General features: G+C 43.9%; 1 protein-coding gene across 1 annotated transcript in view; it reads right to left on the reverse strand.

Moving 5' to 3' along the window:
• The window catches only part of RALGPS2 (Ral GEF with PH domain and SH3 binding motif 2), a 281,112-nt gene that overhangs the window by 215,855 nt on the left and 37,894 nt on the right, over positions 1–27,363 (reverse strand). The window contains exons 2-3 of the mRNA XM_040360339.1: positions 20,076–20,107; positions 2,787–2,894 (exon numbers count right to left, since the gene is read on the reverse strand). The gene's annotated coding sequence lies outside the window, so the exon portion shown is untranslated. The remainder of the gene's footprint in view (positions 1–2,786; positions 2,895–20,075; positions 20,108–27,363) is intronic.

Below are 27,363 nucleotides of genomic sequence, written 5' to 3' on the forward strand. Positions count from 1 at the left end.
TTTTGGCTTGTCCCCAGAAAAGTAATAGAGAGGAAACCTTCTAATGGAGGTACTATATCTGGTGACTTGGCAGTTTCCATGGAAGTCCTCTCACTTCCTGTTTGGCAATGGAACAGGAAGTGAAGGGAAAGCTCCACAATGGGACACAGATGTTTTGCCTATAGGTCTACTTTCATTCGTGACCAGGCTATGGAAAAATCGAAGTCTTTACATGTATGTGCACTCTGAAAAACATTACCTGACCATCTGCAGCCACTGGAGAAATTCATGCTCAAATTCACCACAGAAGCACTGCAGGTGATTCTCTGAGCAACTCGTCTAAAGGCCTGTTTCGAGGGCATTAGTTTGAGAAATCCATTTACAGAGGCATATGACCTGTAGTTGTCCTGACACACACTTGAACAAATATCCATCAACACATGCCCTTACCCTGCTTTACATCCCAGCAGTGACTCTGCAGTCTAACCTCTAATGTGAGCGTACAGCAGGTGCTCTGGTAGAAAAGAGTAGGGGAGCCGAATTGTTTAAAGAATGTTAGGACACAGATTTACCTACAAACCCAACTTCAGTCTTTTTTTGGGTCACTGTGACTAAAAAGGCCAACAATATTATTTGAATCCACCCCCCAAATTTGCTAAAGTGTTTTAGTTGCTGACCATTATTTTCCCAATCTAAAACGGACTCTCCTAACTTTCATATAAAATGGATTAGTCAAGTGTGCAAAAATGACTGCCAAACGACCTCTAAAAAACAGTCAGATATTGGACGTAGTGATCTTCCAACAGGACAGAAAATCATTCGCATTAGTCATTGTCAGTTGTTATCAATGTCGATGGTGACAGAGTGTACAGTGAGCGAAATATATACAGTGCCTTGCGAAAGTATTCGGCCCCCTTGAACTTTGCGACCTTCTGCCACATTTCAGGCTTCAAACATAAAGATATAAAACTATTTTTTTTTTTTAAGAAACAAGTGGGACACAATCATGAAGTGGAACATAATTTATTGGATATTTCAAACTTTTTTAACAAATAAAAAACTGAAAAATTGGGTGTGCAAAATTATTCAGCCCCTTTACTTTCAGTGCAGCAAACTCTCTCCAGAAGTTCAGTGAGGATCTCTGAATGATCCAATGTTGACCTAAATGACTAATGATGATAAATATAATCCACTTGTGTGTAATCAAGTCTCCGTATAAATGCACCTGCACTGTGATAGTCTCAGAGGTCTGTTTAAAGCGCAGAGAGCATCATGAAGAACAAGGAACACACCAGGCAGGTCCGAGGTACTGTTGGAGAAGTTTAAAGCTGAATTTGGATACAAAAAGATTTCCCAAGCTTTAAACATCCCAAGGAGCACTGTGCAAGCGATAATATTGAAATGGACGGAGTATCAGACCACTGCAAATCTACGAAGACCTGGCCGTCCCTCTAAACTTTCAGCTCACACAAGGAGAAGACTGATCAGAGATGCAGCCAAGAGGCCCATGATCACTCTGGATGAACTGCAGAGATCTACAGCTGAGGTAGGAGACTCTGTCCATAGGACAACAATCAGTCATATACTGCACAAATCTGGCCTTTATGGAAGAGTGGCAAGAAGAAAGCCATTTATTAAAGATATCCATAAAAAGTGCAGTTTAAAGTTTGCCACAAGCCACCTGGGAGACACACCAAACATGTGGAAGAAGGTGCTCTGGTCAGATGAAACCAAAATCGAACTTTTTGGCAACAATGCAAAACGTTATGTTTGGCGTAAAAGCAACACAGCTCATCACCCTGAACACACCATCCCCACTGTCAAACATGGTGGTGGCAGCATCATGGTTTGGGCCTGCTTTTCTTCAGCAGGGACAGGGAAGATGGTTAAAATTGATGGATGGAGCCAAATACAGGACCATTCTGGAAGAAAACCTGATGGAGTCTGCAAAAGACCTGAGACTGGGACGGAGATTTGTCTTCCAACAAGACAATGATCCAAAACATAAAGCAAAATCTACAATGGAATGGTTCACAAATAAACATATCCAGGTGTTAGAATGGCCAAGTCAAAGTCCAGACCTGAATCCAATCGAGAATCTGTGGAAAGAACTGAAAACTGCTGTTCACAAATGCTCTCCATCCAACCTCACTGAGCTCGAGCTGTTTTGCAAGGAGGAATGGGCAAAAATGTCAATCTCTCGATGTGCAAAACTGATAGACATACCCCAAGCGACTTACAGCTGTAATCGCAGCAAAAGGTGGCGCTACAAAGTATTAACTTAAGGTGGCTGAATAATTTTGCACGCCCAATTTTTCAGTTTCTTATTTGTTAAAAAAGTTTGAAATATCCAATAAATTTCATTCCACTTCATGATTGTGTCCCACTTGTTGATTATTCTTCAAAAAAATAAAATGACAGTTTTATATCTATGTTTGAAGCCTGAAATGTGGCAAAAGGTCGCAAAGTTCAAGGGGGCCGAATACTTTCGCAAGGCATATATATATATATATATATATATATATATATATATATATATATATATATATATATATATATATTATAAAATCTTTTTCGTTTATTAGGTTTGATACACACAATGGTGTGCAGAGCCTAGCTCACAGCAAGTGTCATTTCCGTCTAGATCAGAGTGTAAAAACACACAAATGTGTTCAGCTAAGAAAGGAAATGCAGGAATTCTACAAGCAATAACCATTTCCTCCTAATGCTCAGAAAACTTTGCCATTATATTAAAAAAGAAAAAAAAAATACAAAATACAATACATCAAAAAAGGACAACATGTTACCTGAAAGCAAACCCTTCGGGATTAGAAAGGCACAGAAACTGCAGCTACTCTCCTCATTAAGAAATGCTGGTTGCCTGGTTGTCACACCGACCCTTTTGCTTCAGTGACCTGAAAAAAAAGTGTGCGGATAGGATTTCAGACTTCTCTATGACTTTGCCGATTTGCTTAATTACAAAATTTTCCACATTTTGTCATGTTACAACCAAAATGTATTTTATTAAGATTTTACCTGACAGACCAACATAAAGTGGCACATACCGTATTTATATGCCGCTTTCCCGCGCTGAGTTTTGAATACTGCGCCGACATATACCGAGCGCAGTACACTCTGGTATAGTCGGGCAGTCTCGGCTCCTTCCGCACTCACGTCCTGGACGTACAGGACGTCAGCGCAGGTAGCCGAGCATTGCAGACAATACACGAGTGTACTGCGCTCTGTATATGTCGGCACGGGAAACGAGCGGGGAGGACGCCGCAGAAGGACGCCCGACGCCGCCGAAGAGGACGCCCGACGCCGCCGAAGAGGACACCCGAAGCCGCCGAAGAGGACACCCGAAGCCGCCGAAGAGGACACCCGAAGCCGCCGAAGAGGACACCCGAAGCCGCCGAAGAGGACACCCGAAGCCGCCGAAGAGGACACCCGAAGCCGCCGAAGAGGACACCCGAAGCCGCAGAAGAGGACACCCGAAGCCGCAGAAGAGGACACCCGAAGCCGCAGAAGAGGACACCCGAAGCCGCAGAAGAGGACACCCGAAGCCGCAGAAGGACGCCGGACCCGACGAGGCCGCCGATGGACGCAGCGCAAGACACCAAAACCAAGTACAAAAAAAAAAAATCCACAGGATTGGGGGCCACTTTAGGGGTGCGCGGTATACGCAGGAGCGCGTTATACCACGATAAATACGGTAATTTTCAAGTGGAAGGAAAATTATAAATGGTTTTCAATTTTTTTTTTACAAATGTGAAAAGTGTGGTGTGCATTTGTATTCAGCCCCCCCAAATCAATACTTTATAGAACCACATTTTGCTGCAATTACAGATGCAAGTCTTTTTGGGGGTGTCTCTACCAGCTTTGCACATCTAGAGTGTGAAATTCTTTCCGATTCTTCTTTGCAAAATAGCTCAAGCTCTGTCAGATTGGATGGAGAGCGTCTGAACAGCAATTTTCAAGTCTTGCCACAGAGTCTCAATTGAATTTAGTTCTGGACTTTGACTGGGCCATTCTAACACATGAATATGCTTTGATCTAATCCATTCCATTGTAGCTCTGGCTGTATGTTTAGGGTTGCTGTCCTGCTGGAAGGTGAACCACCGCCCAGTCTCAAGTCTTTTGCACTCCAACATGTTTTCTTCTAAGATTGTCCTGTATTTGGTTCAATTCATCTTCCAATCAACTCTGACCAGCTTCCATGTCGCTGCTGAGAATAAGCATCCCACGACATGATGCTGCCACCATCGGTGGAGATGGTGTGTTCAGGGTAATGTTCAGTGTTAGTTTTCCACCACGCAGCGTTTTGCTTTTAGGCCAAAAAGTTAAACATTTGGTCTCATCTAACCCGAGTACCCTCTTCCATATGGCTTCTCGCAAACGGCAAACGGAACTTCTGGCCGCCTTCTTGTCACTCTGGACATAATTTTCCCACCTGAGCTGTGGATCTGTGCATCTCCTCCAAAGTTACCATGGGCCTCTGCTTCTCCGATTAATGCTCTCCTTGCCCAGCCTGCTAGTTTAGGCAGACAGCCATGTCTTGGTAGGTTTGCAGTTGCGCCATTTTCGGATGATGGATTGAACAGAGCTCCCTGACCTATCTGGTGTGTTCCTTGGCCTTAGTGATGCTGTTTGTACACTAGTACAGGTCAGGTGGACTTGATTTACCAATTAAGTCACTTAAGGAAATTGGTTCCACTAGATTTTAGTAGGGGTTTCAGAGAAAAGGCGGCAGAATACAAAAACACTTCACATATTTGCAAAAATATTTGAAAACTATTTAATAATTTTCCTTCCACTTCACAATTATGTGCCACATAAAATACTTGTTTTTGGTTGTAACATGACAAAATGTAAGGGGTATGAATACTTTTTCAAGGCACTGTACTCAAACCCACACATTCTCCAACATGCTTCCAATGGTGTATTTAAATAAACGAAAAAAAAAATAAAAAAAAATAAATCAGCAAATGTTAGGGCTTACATACACTTTAAAGCAGAGCTACCCAAAAGGGGAAGTCCTGTGTTGCAGCCTTGTGCCCCGCTTTCACTAAAATGGCACTTTTTTTGCAGAGGGGACAGTGCCTGGTTTTGACAGGTACCCTCTCCCATTTCCGCAAGGGATTGCCTAGGTAATCCGAACAGAAGTTCTCCTCTAGCCCTCCCTCCCTGCAGTCTTCTGCGACACGTTACAGGTCCCAGAATACTGGGGGACAATTCACAATGTGCAAGAGTGGCTTGTACATGCATAGTGGGCACCCAGCTGTGAAGCCACAAGCTGTCACAACCAGATAACCACAGTCGACCAGGCACAGAGCAGCGAGGGAAGGAATGGCTCGGGTGGATACTGGGACAGGCGAGTGACTGTTTATTAAAAGCCAGCAGCTTCTTTTTGCAGGGACCCTTTTTTTTTTTTTTTAAAGGGGCTATGGGTTTCCTTTATATATATATTTTTTTTACACTATTGTTTAGGTAAGGAACTGGGCAGTAAAACTGCAGCTCAGCCACATGCTTTTACCGCCCCCATGCCACCTGAGTGAATAATCCCCAATTCACAGTTTTCTTTTAAATGACAGAAGTCCTTCAAGTAGTAAGGAAAAGTTACAGTCACTTATCTACATATTTGGGAGTCCAAACAATTTATAAAATAGTTATATCGTCAATAAGGCAACAGAAACGGTTCAGTCTGAAGCTAAATCGCACTTGGCAATCACTTGCATGACTGTAACCAAATCCTGCTTGAACTGTATCAAATGTACTTTCTTCTTAGGATTTGTGCAGGTTGCAGCAAGCTGGAGGTTGCTCTGAATGTACATGCCGGTCCTGTTTAGAAGCCTGTTTCAGTGCACGGCTATTAAAAGAGAATTGGCTGAATCCTCTGAAGGAACAATGAACTTGCTGACAAAAATTCAATTACACCAGCAATGGGGGCAGTGAACTGTTAAGAACACGAGTACAACCCACATGGCTAATACCACAAGCTTGCTTGAGTTTCGTTACCTTATGCTAAGCCAACTGCATGGGATTTGCTGGATAGAGCACTGGCACATATTTCTACTATATGTAGACTGCAAAATAGGAATTTTCACCTACCTGTAAAATTCCTCAACTTTGAGTACAGTACAGGACTGGCATCTATAGACCATGGGGTTATATGCTGCTACCTGCAGGTCACTGGCAAAAAATGTTTTGCTCGGGCCTCCCCTTAAATCGGAGTACCAACCACAATTAGCATTTTTTAAATGTATGTCCTTTCATCCTGCGTTTTTATAATATAAATCTGGTCACTTACTATTTTACAATCCGCCGCCGGTCCGCATAGATATTCAAAAAAGATCGTTTATAAAACTATATCTACACCGTTGTCATTTTGCTTGTGGGCATTGTGAAGCCTACAGGCACTTACTTCCTGGAAGTCTTGGATGGGGAGTGATAATTAGATAGTGCACTGCATCCTGGGAAATGACACACATTTCCCAGGAGCATTAGAGGGAGATGTCAGAATCCTAGGTGGTTTCAAAGGCAGATTTCGTGGGACTGCATAGCAACAGGCATTTCCAGATGCGTAAAAAAAAAAATTTTTTTTTTTTCTTTTTTAGTCGTAAGCTACAGTTTAAAGCAAAATTGTTTTTTTGATGGAACCTCCACTTTAAGCGTACCCACATAACCCCACCAACTACATGAGGCTCAAGAAAGATGGGGAAGGAGATGTTCTGTACTCCGAAATAAGTGAAAAGGAGTTATGCCTATTATCCTAATCATACAATACAGGACTGGTAGTCGCAGACCATGGGACGTACCCAAGCAGTAAAACTGTAGGGTGGGCAACAATAAAGCAACCGAGAACTGCCAACAAGCCCAGCCCACAAGAAAAAAAAAAAAGGGTTTAAGAAGTACGAACAATACATTTATTATCTTTCAGCCGAGGCTCGCATCAGCTAAAGCAGAACTTGAAAAGTGTAAACCGAGAACCAAGAGATAGTGGGGGTTGATTTGCTAAAATTGGAGAGTGAAAAATCTGGTGCAGCTCTGCGGACTTCTTGTCAAAGCTTAAGAGCCCTTTTCACACTGGGTGGTTTTCAGGCTCTTTAGCACTAGAAATAGCCTGTGCTAAGCACCTGAAGTCCTGCAAGCGGCATCTTTGGGGTGGGTTGGGAGCGCTGCATTTAGCACTCCTAAAATGCCCTGGCCATTGCAACGAATAGGCAGCGCTTCCAAAGCTGCTAAAAAGCAATTTGAAAGCGCCGCAAAATGGGCGCTTTTAACCCCTTTTTTTTTCCCCTGATGTTAGAAGCCGATTGGCTACCACGCACAGGGGCACCATATTGAACACTCCAGCTTTAGTAAATCAACACCAGTGTTACCAATCTGGCATACAATTAAAATTATAGGCTACTTTCCAGGAGATGGCTCAAATGTCATCTACATTTACATGTCACTTAAAGCCGAGCATACTTGGTGATGTAAACATTAACAAGTACAGCCAATGCGTTTTTGGCCATACTTCTCCTCTGGGTCACAGGAGTACACATACTCTTGTCCTCCTGTGACCCCAACTTAGCTAATAGCGTACTATAGGCATCACCTTTCAGGTTCTGAAAGGATCCCAACAATAATTGTCAGGATGCAACTGGCCGATTGGCAGCTAGCTCTACCTCTCGGTGCACGGCTGAGAGCCAAAGCCAGCTTTGCCCACCCCCTCCCATGAGAAGACAGAGCAGAACGATGCTGCTGCATGGAGGTGAAGGGGAATATGCAGGTTTTTTGCTCCTTTATAAACCTAGCTCTGACTGTACTGACTGCCACAGAATTTTTTTTGTTCCAGATGAATGAGGTCAAAATCATAAGTCATGGCACAGAAATTAACCATGCTAGGCTAATCTGTCAGTAAGGACAGGCAGTTTATGTGCGAGTTCATATGCGGCCAAGTTTCTTCCCAAGCAAAATTTACATCTCCTGCCCCCCCCAATATCTGGCAGCCTGACAATGCAGTGGTCAGAATGTGGTCTGCACAGACTGTATGATCTGGCATATTGATGTAGGTGTCCAAGGCTACAAGAATCAAATATAGAAGTAGACATTTCTGTGAAGCAGTCAAGTGTTTGGGACCAACAAGACGACACTCCCTGCGATTCCCTATGGAAAAGATTAGGATGCGTTTGCTCTGTGGTCATCAAGTAACAAGCGCACTGCTCAGCAACCAAATCAAAGCCTACTGTACACAACAACTCTGCATTATGACTTGATCACAAGGGCAATGTACTGCAACTAAAATCATCATATCAGATCACACATGCGATGGCCATGTGAAAACAAAGTATTTTACTGATAGAGCTTAGAAAGGAATGCAATAAATACAAAGGAATGCAACAAATATAAGTCAGCCCACTGCTACTATTCACAACTGTAATAGAGGGGGACTTACATTTTGGACAAAATTGCATTGTATGCAATGGCTAATATGTTGTCCTGCAAGCACAGGAGCAAGCCATTGTTTGAGAGACATCATAAGGTTTATGCTTCCTTGTATCTTTCCTCAATCGGTGCCAACTAATATCAGACACAGGTAAACCTCACTTTTCACATTTCTGACAATGGTTTCAGGCACAAAAAACTCGTATCGACCAGAACGGCACTCCAACAATGCACTGCTGGAGTGTTCAACGTCTTCCAAACGGAACATTAGTAGAAGAAAAATAGTTTGCGCCCTATAAAAGAATAAAAGAAGGTTTTGGATGATGGCCACAATTGCCTGAAGCTCACACAAAAGCTTTCAAGGTTCAGTCCATGAGATAACTTCATTAAAAGAACGCCACTTCCAAGACACACCCTTCATATGCTGCAATCCTGTGAGAAATCCCTACATGACTGATCTCTACAGGGTTCACTGCGGGGGCTGGTCTAGCAAGTTTATTCAGAAACCTAGCAGCAAAAAAGGAGGATACAAGGCGATAGAAGACAAAGGAGCCAAAGAATAGTGTCAGAGGATTGCCAAACCTTTTCGCAGTTTGAAAGCAGCAAATCATATCCTAGTGTCTTCTGGAAAACTAAACTAGCATGGACTTGTATTGCATTGTTATACACACAAACATACATGTTACAAACACGGATCATTTAAACAGAAAAATTATGCATGAGCAGAGATTATGTCACAGTAAAAACTCGTACATCTAAAAAGATACTGCCAACTGAAGTTCTATCCAAATCTCCTGCGATCAGGTCTCTGAACCTCTCACCACCCAGGCCCGAAATTTATAAATAAATAGGCATCAAAGAAAAAACGAACAGTATTTCACCCATTGTCATGAACAAAAGCTTTCTTCCAATTTTGGAAATAAAATAAAAAGCATGCAGAAACTTCCATCTTGCCACAAAAAAAAAAAAAAAAAAAAGAAGAAGAACGCGGCCACGCAGGGCCATTGTTTTTCATGGGAGGATTCTTTTACCACCCCCCCCCCCCCACATCAAACCGCAAAAATAATTAAATTCCCATCAAACTGACAGCTTGCACTACAGTTTATAAACTATGGTAAACCCCAACAACTTACAGGTAATGAAGTGTGCAATTAAAAAACACAAATACAGTTTATTTTTACCCACAAATTTATGCTTATCGAAAAAAAAAAAAAAATCTGCTGACAAATCACTTGGGGCTCTTTCACACGGGCGGACCGTATGTCTGCTTTTTCATCCATCCGTGTGCGGATGAAAAAGGGACATGCATTGATCCCTATGAGAAGATAGCGGGTGTCAGCAGATGAACATCCGCTGACACCTGATCTCATGCGGGTCCCCAATCCTCCGATTCTGCAGACGGAAAACCCTATTTTTTCCATCCGTCTGCGGATCGGATTAGGTAAGTGTTCATCCGATCCTCCCCATAGGGGAGAGTGGAGATCTGACAGGGCGGTCATCCGCCAGCTCAGCGGAGCAATCCCCGCTGAGCAAGCAAAGGTTCAAGGGGCGGATTACGTCCCGTGTAAAAGAGCCCTTAGGGCTCATTTACACTTGCTTCGGGTTCACACATTAACGGCTAGTTTACACTTCAAAACAAGGCTTCAGACACGCCACACAAAATGGTTAGCTTAGGGCTAGTTTACACTTGCTTCAAAAACATTGTTTGACACGCTTTGTTAAAGCTCTCTGAACACCAATCAAAGCTCCCATTACTAAATACAATGTTTTTTTTCCTTTTTTTTTTTATCAAAGTTTTTTATTGAATTATATTAAGTGTACATACAGCTGAATCGACAGTACACAGAGTGTCGTCAGTAGCTACACATCCAAGAATACATAACAAGTCAAGTAAGCGACAAACAGTATCAGAGAATATGGAATGACGTTACATCATAACGCTAAAGGGGAGAAAATGGGCCGAAAACCCGGTGCACGCTGGTCAGTGAACATATAATATAGAAAGAAAGGGGTAACAAATTCTACATCATGTGTGGTAGAGCCTAAGACCTTTGGAGGTTCAACCCAACTGCCGCCCACCCCTAAAAGGGAACTCGCTGTGGGCGGGAAGGGGCCCACTGAGGTTTACATCGAAGAGTATGGTGTTTGGTCCAATAGAAACCACCTAACAAACTGCAAAAGCATTAGCCAATCGCGGCTATGTGGATGTGTTAGATGGGTAGAGGATTCGGAAGTCAGTCTATCATATATCAGGTCATCCAGGACGACTAGAGGACGATTATGTCGCAAGGTGATCTGATACCCATACAGTATTATCTATATACAGACAGGGAGGGTAATGGGAAGAAGAAAATACAATGGTTAGCTTACAGTCCTGTTTACACCTTGCTTTTGCTTGGAGCTTTGCCATAGACTTCTATAGAGGCTTTGAATATGCTTCAAAGCACCACTGAAGGTACATAGGGTATATTTTGGAAGCAAAGCTGAAGCAAACGCAGGTGTAAAACAGGACTGTAAGCTAACCATTTTATTTAGTGACAGGAGCTTTGACTGGCGTTCAGAGAGCTTTAACAAAACGTGTCCGAATCCATGTTGAAGCCAAAGCAAGTGTAAATGAGCCCTTAGAGTCCTGTTTACACCTTGCATTTGCTTCAAAAATTATACCCCATATCGCTTTAGTTCTGCTTCAAATAGAAGTATATGGCAAAGCTTGCCCAAAGCCCCAATCAAAAGCAAGGTGTAAACAGGACTGTAAGCTAGCCATTTTATTTAGTTACAGGAGCTTTGACTGGTGTTCAGAGAGCGTTAACAAAGCCTGTCCGAAGCCATGTTTTGAAGTGTAAACTAGCCCCTAAACTCCAAACACTATGCATAAAACACTGCGACCATGCTAAAAGAAAGACCACTTAACATAATACCTTTTGTTCCAGTGGACAAAAGAAAAAAGGGGATATTTGTGAACTATGTGCCTCTCTGACCTGCCATTATCACAGACTCAAATTTAGGATCATTAAAAGATGGATGCCCTTAAAAAATAAATGCCCCAAAGCATTACTTTTACTTATACATAAATGGGTGATAAGCGCTTCAAATATGTGACTAAATTCACAACAAAGGATAATGCCAATAATAGGTGCACAAACACAATAAGTGACTGGACTGTTGTTGGTGAAAAAGATACCAAACTAAAAATATATACCAAGAATTGCACAAGGAGTAGAGACCTTGAATGGTACAAACATGGACCTCTGTGCAACTGGAGGTGTCCAAAAGCACTAAAGTGCGAATGAGTGAAGATGTAAAAAATAAATAAATGAATGGATGATTAAAAGTTCAAAATATGACAGACAGTCTATAAACAAGGTGAATCAGATGTTTTAAACTTCTGAGCCTCTGCTCTCTTCCCTCAGAAGGATGGTGGACTATCCTCATAGTTAATATAGTGCCCTTACCTGCAAGGTGCTATATATAGACATATAGTGTTGTCTCTACAGCGTGATGTTATTGCCTCTCCCAGTGTTAGTCACTCCAACTGCTCCAGCTGCTGGGTATCTCCAATATTCCAGGCTCCGTGATCCAGAGTTAGAGGTGGGATGAGGGAGGGAGAAAAGAAAAAGTGCCTCCAATGGTGTAGTGAGTTGAAGCTCAAAAGGTTTTATTGCACCAAATGGTAAAACAAACATGAATGGGCGCATGCAGTGTTTGTGCACCTATTATTGGTATTATCCTTTGTTGTGAATTTAGTCACATATTTGAAGCGCTTATCACCCATTTATGTATATTTGATTTTTGTGTTATGTGAACACCCTTAGATATAGCTGCCTCAGATACACTTTGCATATTTTATTATCACTGCTTTATTATCATAACTGTATACTCACAGTAGCGCATTGAATTTTCTCACTTATTACTTTTACTTATCTCTCACAATACAGTTAGCTGAAGATGCTGTGGATCACGGTGCATTCTTCTCTGCCCATGTGTTCTTTGAGGATATTGATGGGTAGAGAGAGATGCACCATGACAACGGGTACTAGCAACTTTAGGGAGTGGCACAACTAGCTTAGCCTCCAACTACCCCCAATTCTGAAAGATGGCCATCTACTTTCTTCTTGGAAAATTTTGCCTGTAGAATCCCAAATAATTTTTTTTTCTTTTAATCTGGAAAGGTTTATTGAAATAAGTGCACATTTCCAGAAATCATTTACAGATAATGCATACATGCAAGTTACAAGTTTTCCAATGGTGCAGCATCACAACACATTTGGAATTATAGGCCTTACAGAGAGAACAGTCATGTCTGAAGTTTGCCAATGACCATCTGAATGATTCAGAGGCAAACTGGGTGAAAGTGTTGGGCTAATTTCGCTCTGCAGGCGCTATAGAGCTAAACATAGCGTCTCTCTCACTCCAGTGTGAAAGCCAGAGGGCTTTCACACTGAAGCGGTGCGCTAGCAGGATACTCAAAAAAGTCCTGCCAGCCGCATCTCTGAGGCGCTGTAGGAGTGGTGTATACACTGCCCCTAAAGCGCCCCTGCCCATTGAAATCAATGGGCAGCCTTGCCGAACCACCAACAAAACAGCCAGCAGCCGAATAGCGCTGCAAAAACATTGGTAAAGCGCCGCTTTACCGCTGACGGCACAACGCTTCAGTATGAAAGTAGCCTTATAGTCAGATGAGACTATCAAGCTCTTTAGCATCATCTCAACTTGCCGTGTTTGAAATAGGAGGAATGCCAGGGCATTGAAAATGGGTCATGGATGGGTATTCCAGCATGACAATGACCTAAAACACACGACCAAGGCAACAAAGGAGTGGTTTAAGAAGAAAATTAAGGTCCTGGAGTGGCCTATCCAGTCTACATACCTTAATCCCATAGAAAATATGTGGAGGGGGCTAAAAGTTTGAGTTACTAAACGTCAGCCTCAAAACCTTAATGACTTGGAGAGGATCTGCAAAAAGGAGAGGGACAAAATCCCACCTGAGATGTTTGCAAACCTAGTGGGCAGCTACAAGAAACGTCTGACCTCGAATTGCCAACACGGGTTTTGCCACCAAGTCAAATGTTTATTTCATTCATTAAAATGCAAGTCAATTTAGAAAAGCGTTTTGGATATTTGTGGTTATTCCGTCTCTCACTGTTAAAATAAACCTACCATTAAATTACAGACCGAAGAAGAATTATATTCTTTGTCAGTGAACATACATCAGCAGGGGATCAAATACTTATTTCCCTCACTGTGTGTAATGTAATATAAAATGAATATATATATAATAAAATGTCAGAATTGGCCTGGTTGGCAAGTGGTTAAATCCCCCCACCCATCGATTTGCAAATCTATGCAAAAAAAAAAAAAACATGAAAGGGGCCCAATATTGAGCTTCCCGCTGTTAGGGTCTTATTTGAGTACTTCCCAGGTATGCCCCTAGGAGCCGGTGACTTTCCCGATATGTGTACTCGTTGTGGGTCAATGAAGTCAGGGAATCAGCATGACAGATCAGCCTCCATATTTCCCTTAGGAGCATTTAAAATATATAAAGAAAAGTGGACAGAACAAAATGTACTTGTAAACTAGTAAACATGTTTTCCCACTCAAGTAATTAGCAACATTTGAACCGTTTCTCTCTTCCGCAGTGGACAACTTGCAGTCCTTCCCACTTCTAAACATAAGCAGTTATAGACACAGCAGCCATTATGCTCATCTAACGGTCTTCAACAGACTTTTCCATTCCATCAATCAATCCAGGTACTTGTGTGTCACAACCCCAGCACTCTGAATATTCCCTGCACGTAGCGGGAACATCTCAGAGAAAGAACATCTGGGTCATGGCAGTACAAAGAAATGATCCTTTGCCTCATCTCAGAGTGTTTGGAATAAACAAAATACAAAGTTTTGTCATTAGTTTGATATAAAAGATGAAATTATGTGCCAAACTGCACATCCTGTTAACTATTTCAGTTTGAAGTCAACACTCTAGCATGACTTCTTATACGAGAACAGAATGTTTTAAATTTAAACTAGAATGTACATTCAGCAAGCATACAATCCGAGTCCACATTTTAGCATTTACCAGACATTTTTGGGCCCGTTCACACTAGCTCCATGCAACTAGTGGTGTCTTATGTTTGACAAACACAACATGGTTTATATATTTTTTAAATCTTATTGCACATGCACAGCACAAAACGTTCACTCCATTAAGGACACTGCAAAGCAGTGCCATGCTCTGACCTGCAGTGCTATCCCATACACTGCGGGAAAAAGCAGAATGTCTGCAATTTGCCACAATGCATCACACACCAGTGCCATGTTGTGAATAAAGCACAAAAAAAAAAAAAAAGGGGGGGGGGGACACCGACATAGTTGTAACTTTCATAGTTCGGACTGAAAACAGCAAAGTAAATTCAAGAAATTAAAGTGGAAATTCACTCTCCCAAACCACATTGATTATTTTAATCCTCATACTGCTAGCATTAGTCAATTGATAGGAAAGTATGTCATATTTACTTGTTTTAACCTCGCTCACATTTCTTCCTGTTATTTTGCCTAGTCAAATGAGGTCATACATCCCAAGAGTCTTCAGGAGAGAAGGAGAGGAGAGGAGGAGAGGGAGAGGAGGAGAGGGAGAGGAGGAGAGGGAGAGGAGGAGAGGGAGAGGAGGAGAGGGAGAGGAGGAGAGGGAGAGGAGGAGAGGGAGAGGAGGAGAGGGAGAGGAGGAGAGGGAGAGGAGGAGAGGGAGAGGAGGAGAGGGAGAGGAGGAGAGGGAGAGGAGGAGAGGGAGAGGAGGAGAGGGAGGGGAGGAGAGGGAGAGGAGGAGAGGGAGAGGAGGAGAGGGAGAGGAGGAGAGGGAGGGGAGGAGAGGGAGAGGGGAGGAGAGGGAGAGGGGGAGAGGGGAGGAGAGGGAGAGGGGGAGAGGGAGGGGAGGAGAGGGAGGGGAGGAGAGGGAGAGGGGGAGAGGAGGAGAGGAGGAGAGGGAGAGGGGGAGAGGAGGAGAGGAGGAGAGGAGGAGAGGGAGAGGGGGAGAGGGGGAGAGGAGGAGAGGGAGAGGGGGAGAGGAGGAGAGGGAGAGGGGGAGAGGAGGAGGAGAGGGGGAGAGGAGGAGAGGAGGAGAGGGGGAGAGGAGGAGAGGGAGAGGGAGAGGGAGAGGGAGAGGGAGATGAGAGGGAGAGGAGGAAGGGAGGGGAGGAGATGGGGTTTTCTCAACTCCTTCCTGCATGCCTGAGCTAAGGTCAGATGAATTCCAGGAAGTGCTACATGAATCATTTGCCCTTACTCAAGATGGCCACAGTCAGAAATGCTAGGGGGTGTTTTTCAAAGTGATTTCTCTACAAAATAAATTCATGTGTAGCGCCTGGCTCTTTTCAGAGTCGGTGCTACAGTAAATTTAGAGGGAGTTCAGAGAGGTAGTTGTATCTGAACCTGTTATTTGGTTAAATTCTGGGCCTCTGTTTCAGTTTGGCTGTACCGTTTGTGCATACTGTCGTCTTGGTTCTGAGTTCCACCCCAGGCCGACAGGTGGCAGCAGTAGGGTCAAGTATAGTTGAATATCTATTCCCAACAGCCAATCAGGAGGGTTGATTGCCTCGATGTGCATGCTGGGAAGGGGTAAAAGGCAGACGCCATTGGTTCGGGGGTTGCTGTGTTCCCGCCCTTGAGCTGGGCAGTCAGCGCACAACCCCGACCCCCCCCACCCGTGTGTGTGGCCCTCCTGGCCGGGGAGTGTGCGTGGCAGTGTTCCTGGCTCCGGGACAACGTTGGTCCGGAGCGCATTTATTCAGATTGTGGATCCAGCGAGTTGACTGGGTCCCCAATTTGCCAGATGGTCCTGGGCTGTACGTCCAATTGGAGGAAGCCGCCTGATGAGGAGCCTGTCCTGGGGATACCTAGAACAATGTGTTTCAGGAGAGGCCTGTCCATTCATCAGAGCACACTTGGGTTCTGAGAGGGTGGACGCAGGTCACCTATCAGTTGCTGATTTAACCAAAGCTATGCGAAGGAGAACCGGGTGCTGAATCCAGTCAAGAGGGATTTTGGACCGAAATTGTTTCCAATCTTCAGGAGGGTCTGTGGCAGAGACTTAATCCTATTCATCCGAGTGACACTCTGGCTGCCAGGCTGGTGAGAGAGGCCTGTACAGATGTCATTGGAAGCAGGACTGTTTCCCATATGCAGTTACACCAGAATCTACTGTCCTCTATTTTACTATCCTTTCACCTTTCCACTGTTTATCGTTTTTACCCGGCTGGGTAATAAAAGCACAGAAAAGACATTGACTTTACTGCAGCTCTCAAGTGCCCTAGATGGCAGAGGTAACATGCCGCCCAAATCCAACCAGCAGCTCCTTCAGGGGTAGTGCTATACATGGATAGGTTTTCTTTTATTAACCACTAGCCGACCGCGCACCGTCATTATACGGCGGCAGGTCGGCTCTCCTGGGCGAGAGCCCGTAGCTATACGTCCTATCGTATAGCCGCCACTAGGGGGCGCGTGCGCGCCGCCGGTGGCGCGCGCTCCCCGCTCGCCCCCGACTCCCGTGCGTGTGCCCGGCGGGCGCGATCGCCGCCGGGCACACGCGATCGCTCGGTACAGAGCGGGGAACGGGAGCTGTGTGTGTAAACACACAGCTCTCGTTCCTGTCAGCAGGGGAAATGCTGATTTTCTGTTCATACAATGTATGAACAGAAAATCAGTGTTTCCCCTAGTGAGGCCACCACCCCCCCCCCACAGTAAGAACACACCCAGGCATACTTAACCCCTTCCCCGCCCCCTAGTGTTAACCCCTTCACTGCCAGTGGCATTTTTATAGTAATCTAATGCATTTTTATAGCACTGATCGCTATAAAAATGCCAATGGTCCCAAAAATGTGTCAAAAATGTCCGAAGTGTCCGCCATAATGTCGCAATACCGAAAAAAAAAATCGCTGATCGCCGCCATTACTAGTAAAAAAAATATTAATAAAAATGCCATAAAAATACCCCCTATTTTGTAAACGCTATAACTTTTGCGCAAACCAATCAATAAACGCTTATTGCGATTTTTTTTACGAAAAATATGTAGAAGAATACGTATCGGCCTAAACTGAGGAAAAAAAATGTTTTTTTATATATTTTTGGGGGATATTTATTACAGCAAAAAGTAAAAAATATTCATTTTTTTCAAAATTGTCGCTCTATTTTTGTTTATAGCGCAAAAAATAAAAAACGCAGAGGTGATCAAATACCACCAAAAGAAAGCTCTATTTGTGGGAAAAAAAGGACGCCAATTTTGTTTGGGAGCCACGTCGCACGACCGCGCAATTGTCTGTTAAAGCGACGCAGTCCCGAATCGCAAAAAGTACTCTGGTCTTTGGGCAGCAATATGGTCCGGGGGGTAAGTGGTTAAAGTGGAGTTCCACCACCCCAAAAAAAAAAAAAATCAAGCCAAAATATATATATTTTTACTTGCCAGAAAGGGCTGTTGCTATGTGGAAGTTCCTAATCTGCCTCTTCCCATACCGCGGCAGGTCTTCTTCCTCATCCGATCCCGCTGCCTTCTGGGAACTGTGTGTATCCCAGAAAGCAGCCGCCCATTTACTCAGCAGACTGCAAGTAGCAGATCCTCAACAATGCAGTGGGACTCGGGGGTATCAGAACATCCCATATATACGATTCTTTTCTGCCAACTTCTTTACCCATTTTTTTTTTGGTGCCAGAAAATTGGACAAACTACTTTCCCCATACACTGACACCTCCTGTTTACAGGGAGTGCAGAATTATTAGGCAAATGAGTATTTTGACCACATCATCCTCTTTATACATGTTGTCTTACTCCAAGCTGTATAGGCTCGAAAGCCTACTACCAATTAAGCATATTAAGTGATGTGCATCTCTGTAATGAGAAGGGGTGTGGTCTAATGACATCAACACCCTATATCAGGTGTGCATAATTATTAGGCAACTTCCTTTCCTTTGGCAAAATGGGTCAAAAGAAGGACTTGACAGGCTCAGAAAAGTCAAAAATAGTGAGATATCTTGCAGAGGGATGCAGCACTCTTAAAATTGCAAAGCTTCTGAAGCGTGATCATCGAACAATCAAGCGTTTCATTCAAAAAAGTCAACAGGGTCGCAAGAAGCGTGTGGAAAAACCAAGGCGCAAAATAACTGCCCATGAACTGAGAAAAGTCAAGCGTGCAGCTGCCAAGATGCCACCTGCCACCAGTTTGGCCATATTTCAGAGCTGCAACATCACTGGAGTGCCCAAAAGCACAAGGTGTGCAATACTCAGAGACATGGCCAAGGTAAGAAAGGCTGAAAGACGACCACCACTGAACAAGACACACAAGCTGAAACGTCAAGACTGGGCCAAGAAATATCTCAAGACTGATTTTTCTAAGGTTTTATGGACTGATGAAATGAGAGTGAGTCTTGATGGGCCAGATGGATGGGCCCGTGGCTGGATTGGTAAAGGGCAGAGAGCTCCAGTCCGACTCAGACGCCAGCAAGGTGGAGGTGGAGTACTGGTTTGGGCTGGTATCATCAAAGATGAGCTTGTGGGGCCTTTTCGGGTTGAGGATGGAGTCAAGCTCAACTCCCAGTCCTACTGCCAGTTTCTGGAAGACACCTTCTTCAAGCAGTGGTACAGGAAGAAGTCTGCATCCCTCAAGAAAAACATGATTTTCATGCAGGACAATGCTCCATCACACGCGTCCAAGTACTCCACAGCGTGGCTGGCAAAAAAGGGTATAAAAGAAGAAAAACTAATGACATGGCCTCCTTGTTCACCTGATCTGAACCCCATTGAGAACCTGTGGTCCATCATCAAATGTGAGATTTACAAGGAGGGAAAACAGTACACCTCTCTGAACAGTGTCTGGGAGGCTGTGGTTGCTGCTGCATGCAATGTTGATGGTGAACAGATCAAAACACTGACATAATCCATGGATGGCAGGCTTTTGAGTGTCCTTGCAAAGAAAGGTGGCTATATTGGTCACTGATTTGTTTTTGTTTTTGTTTTGTTTTTGAATGTCAGAAATTTATATTTTAGAATGTTCAGATGTTATATTGGTTTCACTGGTAAAAAGAAATTGAAATGGGTATATATTTTTTTTTTGTTAAGTTGCCTAATAATTATGCACAGTAATAGTCACCTGCACACACAGATATCCCCCTAAAATAGCTAAAACTAAAAACAAACTAAAAACTACTTCCAAAAATATTCAGCTTTGATATTAATGAGTTTTTTGGGTTCATTGAGAACATGGTTGTTCAATAATAAAATTAATCCTCAAAAATACAACTTGCCTAATAATTCTGCACTCCCTGTATATCACTGCAGAAACTTTCATGTAGTGACTAATCTTGGCCTGATGGGCAGGGAACATCAACAAGATTTTCTCAATCACAGTTGGGTAAATAGTGAAACTTTCCTGTATGCACCACAGAGCTGTACTTTACACTGACACACAGCGAGCTTAGTCATCTGGCTGAAAGCCCTCACCGGTTTATAACAAACTAATAGAGTCAGTAGTATTTTGCAGAAAAGACGGAGCCAAATCACCCCCTACCATGATAACAACTTATAGCGAAAAAATAAAATAAAAAAATAAAAATAAAAATTAACTTTTCCAGACTAGCCACAGAACTTATGATCAAAGTAGATCTATAGACAGAAATAAAATGCATACCTCTGTTGATCCTGCCAGTCATTTCCAAATACCTGCAATAAATAAAAAATAAAAGTTAGGGTCAATAATAGCAGGTCCACAGTTCTAAGAGGTGAGGCCACACCAATACACCACATTTGCATACATGCACATCACTGGGTGATCTATTATGGAAATGTTAACACTTGACTTTCGTGTCATGAGCAGACCCTATACCCTACTTTAAAACTGCATGGAAAGGCTGCGCGTGCGCGCAGTCACACAGAGCCCTCTAGCACCTTTCTGGAGGCCTTCAATGGTTTACCTCTTGCCAATCCCCCCCACAGTACATTTACTGCGGCAAGTCGGCTCGTTTAGGCACAATCACGTACCTGTACGTCGTGGATCTCTCCTGGGTCTGCGCATGCACACAAACTTGAGCTGCCATTCGATGCAGCACAAGCCGATCAGCCGGTCCCGTCCCACCAAATGATTTATGGCCAGCACCCATGGAGACATCAGCGATGTGCTTTTTTTCCCCCTTGCGCGCACACACACACACACACACACACACACTTTAACCACTTGTTAGGCACACAGGAACTCAGATTGCCCTAGATTTAACCCCTTCCTTGCCAGTGATATTAGTAAAGTGACAGTGCATATTTTTAGCAGTGATCACTTTATCAGTATCAATGGAGATGTCGAAGCAGTTAGTCAGTTCCCACAAAGGGTCAGTTGTGGCAGGACAACCTAACACTATCAAAGTCCACCTATAATTTGCTGATCTATAGCCCTATATATCTCTATATCGCAGAATACATTTTGAGCAAAATTTATAAAGAATGTGATTTTATTGGATATGCTTTTACAGCAGAAAAGTAAAAAAGTAAGGAGCTCAAATTAAATCGTCAGGGCAAAAGAAGAAGAAGAAAAAAAAAAAAAATATGTGCAACCTATGCAGATGTTAAAAAAAAATCTCAGCAAGTACAGAAGATACATTTTTATCTACCACAAATTCAGTGTGCTCCTAATAGGAACTAAACCCCCAGCAGCTCACCCAATACTCTTAATTTTGAAACATCAAGTACAAAACAAGCCAAATGTGCTTTTAGATTGTACATTTTCTAACACTGGGTTTGCAACATATTCATGTGGCACATGCTCGGGACCAACACCATATTAAAAAACCAATTCTCAGGTGTCCGAGATAAAATGGAACAGCAAAGTAGGAAGCCCCTTCTTATACAAAGGGTACAAGAAGAAAATATTCTTGGGATATCAAGAGTGGGGATAGATGTTTGGGAGAAGATTTCGGTAATGTCTAAACAGACATTTTAAGAATTTAACTTTTGCCCTAGTTCTTTCCCACTTGGGACTCCCCTTTCTTTTGTAAACTTGTAGCTCAATTCTTCAGAATTGTATTGAGTCCTTTCTCTGAAATAAAACATTTATTGCTAGTATACTCATTACCCAAGTGCGGTTATCTTTTTCTGGAGTTAAAGTGGACCTCCAGCCTTACAGTTAAGACTCTTCTTTAAAGCGGAATAAACCACAGTTGTTGGAGGGGAAATGTCCCTGCAAGAGTCCAAGGCAATGTCAATGTGCTGGTATGCATCACATACTAGCACATTATGAGAAACTTACCTTAGAACAAAGCCCTTCAGCGCCGCGTTGTCACCGCTGAGAGGGCCTACATCTTCCCCCAGCTACACGAGTGGCCAGGGGCACAATGACTTCACATTACGGCAAGGGCTCCGAAGGACCTTCAGTGAGCATGCATTGGCGATGTCACCCGCTGCATGCTCTCTGAATGTCTCCTAAACAGTGCAAGTTTAGGAAATAGTCACAGTACCTACAGGTAAGCCTTATAGGATTGCCTGTAGGTAGAAGTGGTGTAACAGTTTACTAACCCTTTAATGTAATGACATTGCTTAGTCTTATTTCACTGCATATCATGGGTTGTGCACAGTGTTCATTAGATGCAGCAGCACATTAGGTAAAGCTGGTTTCATCTCCTGGCTGGAGGACGTCCAACATAATCTAAAGCTTCGTACACACACTAGTAGTGGGTCGGAGCGTATGTACCAACAATCCAATGTTAGTTCAGTGATCTCCCCTGCTGTGCTATTGTAGCGTGACAAGGGGACAGCCCCCCCACCAGAACACTCTGGTCAGCGCTCTCATCCATTGGTTGAGAGCGCCGATTGGCAGACTTTTCCGGTCATGAGCCTTCGACAGAAACAGCCGAACGGCCAGCTTCTATCGGACTAGCTGCCATACACACAGGCCCAACGTTTTCCAGTTTCTATTAAACCAGCCGATACAGTCCGACATTCAGCCAGTGTACTAGACTCTTTCCTCCCCAGCCCAATCTTCCACTAACCCAGGAAAGTTGTAGATGCAGCAGCCTTATAGGGGCCCAGAACACTAAAGGTTCATTTACATTTGCAGTTTTGGGGGGGGGGGGTGGTAAATTCCCATAGTTAAGACGTATTTTTACCACATACCCTTTTGCATGCAATGCACACGATAGTACGGCAATTAGGAGGTTTAAATCCGGTGTGAGGAGGAAACACTGCCTGATGTGCCGTGTTGATCAGAAAGCTCTCCACCTCCAAGGTTGCTTACCTCTGATCTAGACTGTTTTAACTGTTAGTTAACCTGTTTAACCACTTCCATACAGGGCACTTACGCACCTTCCCGCCCAAGCCAATTTTCAGCTTTCACCACTGTTGCACTTTGAATGGCAATTGCACAGTCATGCTACACTGTACCCAAACAAAATTGGCGTCCTTTTTTCCCCACAAATAGAGCTTTCTTTTGGTGGTATTTAATCACCTCTGCATTTTTTTTTGCGCAACTAAAAAAAAAGACTGAAAATGTTGAAAAAAAAAAATGTTTTTATTTTTTTCTGTTACGGGCACCGATATGGCGGCACTGATGCGGTAGTACTGACGGGCACAGATAAGGTGGCACTGATTGGCGGCACTGGTAGGCGGCACTGGTAGGCGGCACTGGTAGGCGGCACTGGTAGGCGGCACTGGTAGGCGGCACTGGTAGGCGGCACTGGTAGGCGGCACTGGTAGGCGGCACTGGTGGGCACACATAGGCGGCACTGATGGGCACACATAGGCGGCACTGGTGGGCACACATAGGCGGCACTGATGGGCACACATAGGCGGCACTGATGGGCACACATAGGCGGCACTGATGGGCACACATAGGCGGCACTGATGGGCACACATAGGCGGCACTGATGGGCACACATAGGCGGCACTGATGGGCACACATAGGCGGCACTGATGGGCACACATAGGCGGCACTGATGGGCACACATAGGCGGCACTGATGGGCACACATAGGCGGCACTGATGGGCACACATAGGCGGCACTGATGGGCACACATAGGCGGCACTGATGGGCACACATAGGCGGCACTGATGGGCACACATAGGCGGCACTGATGGGCACACATAGGCGGCACTGATGGGCACACATAGGCGGCACTGATGGGCACTTATGGGTGGCACAGATGGGCACTGATAGGTGGGCACTGGGCATGGAAGGGCACTGTGGGGTGGCACTGAGGGGCGGCACTTATTTTTCCTATGTTGCCAGTCAGTGCCCATTTGTGGGCACCGATTTTTTCATCCTTTTTTATTTTTTAATGGTTGTGTTTTTTTTTTTTTTTACTTTGTCTTTTGTTTGGCCCACCCTGGTGGTCCAGGGTGGGCTTCCCTGGTGGTCCAGTGTGGCGATCCGAGGGGGGGCTGCGCTGATAAACAATCATCGCGAACCCCCCCTGACAGGAGAGCCACCGATCGGCTCTCCTCTACTCGCGTCTGTCAGACGCGAGTGAGGAAGAGCCGTCAACGGCTCTTCCTGTTTACATCGTGATCAGCCGTGGTTGGACACGGCTGATCACGTGGTAAAGAGCCTCCGTGAGAGACTCTTTACCGAGATCAGTGTTGCGGGGTGTCAGACTGACACCCTGCAACAACGATCGCCGCGATGCGCGCCCCCGGGGGCGCGCAGCGGCTCAGAATCCTGAGGACGTCATACGACGTCCAGTCAGGATTCTACAACCACTTTGCCGACGTCAATTTGTCATTGGCGGGCGGCAAGTGGTTAACTAGACCGTTTTTTATTGTGAGATCTCAATTGCCGCCACTTATGAATCCTATGGAGAACATTTTTGTAACTTTTTCCCTAAAAACGCAGATAGGAATCCTGGGCCTGTTTGCTCCCGCACTGCACTGGCAGTGATCTTACCATGGTCCAAGTACCTGACATTGGCAGTCTTATGTGATTGCTGCTGAACTACATTGCTGAACACAGGCTTCATTAACAAATAGAAGAATGAAAATGTTCACAACCGATAGAAACTGGATCTATTTTTGAGGTTTCTTCAACACTTAATTCCATAAAACCGCTGTAAAGAAGTACTTGCATCTGCTGACTGTCAGATTGGGACGCTCACAACAGCTAAGGCTGCCAAACAATACAGACACTGTGCCAGCTCCGTGTCTTCTTATAAACCGTATCCATCACGAGATACACTTACATTTCAAACTAGCAGCTTTTAGCTTTCCCAGAGGAAGAATATTAAATGTAAGCCATGTGAATAAGACATTAGAACGCCGCCTAAGATCCTACGTAGTCATAAGACAAGTGATGTAAGGTGTTTATAAAGAATTTCATAATTTCTCTACTGAGAAACAGTACAGGTTTGACAGACTTCTAATAGGCGACTAGCGTCACACACCTCAGTGAACAGGCTCTGCGATTGGTCTATATCCCAAGAAATCACGAAGCAGTATCTGTCAAGTGGCAGCCATCCAATCAGCTTCATAAATATATTGTATCAGGTGGAATGAAAAGGGTATCAACACTAAAAAGATCATATATGGACCTCGAGTATCACCAGGCCCTTATCAAGGATGCCCATACTTTATTTTTTCCGGTCAGCAAGTAGGCCGAGAAAAAAAAAAAAAAAGTACCAATTCCTCCATCCACACAAGCAAGGTGGATGGAGGAGGAATGCTCCCTGCTGGGATATTGTATTCTGACAGCAAGACTCCTCCATTGTCAGAATACACTGATCAGTGTCTGCTGCGGGCTGATCATAAAACATTTCCAATAAGCCCGTTCAAGTGGGAGTGGCCACATATGGATTGATATTCAGCTAGTCCCTGCTGAAGTGACTGGATTTCGATCCATTTATGGCCAGCTTAAAGCTGAACTCCAGGACCTTAGCCACTTTGCAAAATGTTCAAGCATACTATGAGTCAAGTCCAACGAGGTGCATATCACCTCATGAATTTCTCTAACTGTGGTGTAACTTTAATAAACTGTGATAAGCTGAGATCATGGCTTATCACAGAGTATTGCCGGTTTAATAAACGGAGATAAGGAGCAGAGAACATGTTCTCCACTTCTCATCACAGCACATGGCTGTTTTGACACAAACGGCCAGTTTAATAAACCGTGATCTGAAGATTTCACAGCTCTTCCACTGAAATATCTCCCTTCCAGATTCACCAGCTCAGAGGTGGAGAATCTGGGAGAGAAGCAGGTGTGATAAGAGGAAGAAGGCTTGAGAAAAGAGAAAGTTACCCCTAGGGGCTTTGTGCTGCAGCAAAGAATAGAAACGTACCAAAAAATATAAAAAAAGTATAAATTTATTTAAATATAATGTTCGAAAGAAGCCCCAAACAGTGGGGACTCAAGATATGAGCTTAGTGAAAAACATAAGTCATACATGGCAAATAAAAACACAAGGTGGAACAAGTACAAACATAGCATAACAGTACTGTAAGTATACAAATACTATGGGCGAAAAACACCCCTACGCGTTTCGACCTTTTAACAGTAGCGGTCTTCTTCAGGGAGTATTAGTTAGACGCTGCCATAGGTTCTATAAGAAAGAAAATACATACAAAGAGATACATGCAGATAAGTGGAACATAATAACAGAAGAACATAAAGAGGGCCCGCCACCCACAGCCATATAGATAGATGGCGGGATGCGGGTATTCCTCCTGCAAAAATGGACTAATGTAGAAAATCCCATTGCCACTCACCCAAAACGTCCACTCGAAGGCGTAGACCCGGACCAGATGAACCAATGCCGCACCATCAAACTTCCCGAAGGGGTATCAGAGGGGTGGAAAAAGGGGAGAGGAGCTCCCCTGGGTCAGTATGGAAAAAGACTCCGTAACGCAGGGCTCGACAAATCCCGGGCGCCAGGTCGCCATGGCGACTAGAAATGGGGCCCTGGCGACTTGGCTTGGAAGGGGGGGCAAAAAAAAAAAAAAAAAAAATTTTTTTTTTTTTTTTTTTTTTTTTGAGCTGGGGCCATCTGGTGGTGAGCCGTTGGTATTACACGTTATTACCACCAGATGTGAGCTGGCGCCATCTGGTGGTGGCCGTTGGTATTACAAGTTAAGCATTACAAGTTAAACAGCAATTCTAATGTCATTTTTCACTATTTTCACTGCCATCTTCTTCCCTCTAATTAGAACCCCCAAACATTATATATATTTTTTATCCTAACACCCTAGAGAATAAAATGGCAAACGTTGCAATACTTTCTGTCATGCCGTATTTGCGCAGCGGTCTTACAAGCGCACTTTTTTGGTGAAAAAATTACACTTTTTTTAATTAAAAAATAAGACAATAGTAAAGTTATCTCCATTTTTTTTTTTAATATTATGAAAGATAATGTTACGCCGAGTAAATTGATACCCAACATGTCACGCTTCAAAATTGCGTCCGCTCGTGGAATGCTGACAAACTTTTACCCTTTAAAATCTTCATAGGCGACGTTTAAAAAAAATCTACAGGTTGCATGTTTTGAGTTACAGAGGAGGTCTAGGGCTAGAATTATTGCTCTCGCTCTACCAATCGCGGCGATACCTCACGTGTGTGGTTTGAACACCGTTTACATATGGGGGCACTGGTCACGTATGTGTTCGCTTTCTGCGCGCAAGCTCGTCGGAACAGGGCGCGTTTTCTGGCTCCTAACTTTTTTACCTGGCTCCTAGATTCCAAGCAAATTTGTCAACCCCTGCCGTAACGTAACATTCCCCTTATTCCCCTCATTTTTTTTCCCTTTCCCCCTTGTTGCTCTTTATTTTTCTTTTGCATTCCTACCTCACACTGCTGCTCTACCTCATTCCTTCACACACACTTCCACACTTTTTCACTAGACCACACACTGCACTAGTATTGTTATTCTCTCAGTCACTCACACACCCCCTTTGTTCTGTTTTATGTATTTTTACTGCGCTGATCATTTCTGGCCTGTTTTCACGTTGCGTCTCAT

The sequence above is a fragment of the Rana temporaria genome, chromosome 7, assembly GCF_905171775.1.
Source record: "Rana temporaria chromosome 7, aRanTem1.1, whole genome shotgun sequence".
Taxonomy (NCBI): domain Eukaryota; kingdom Metazoa; phylum Chordata; class Amphibia; order Anura; family Ranidae; genus Rana; species Rana temporaria.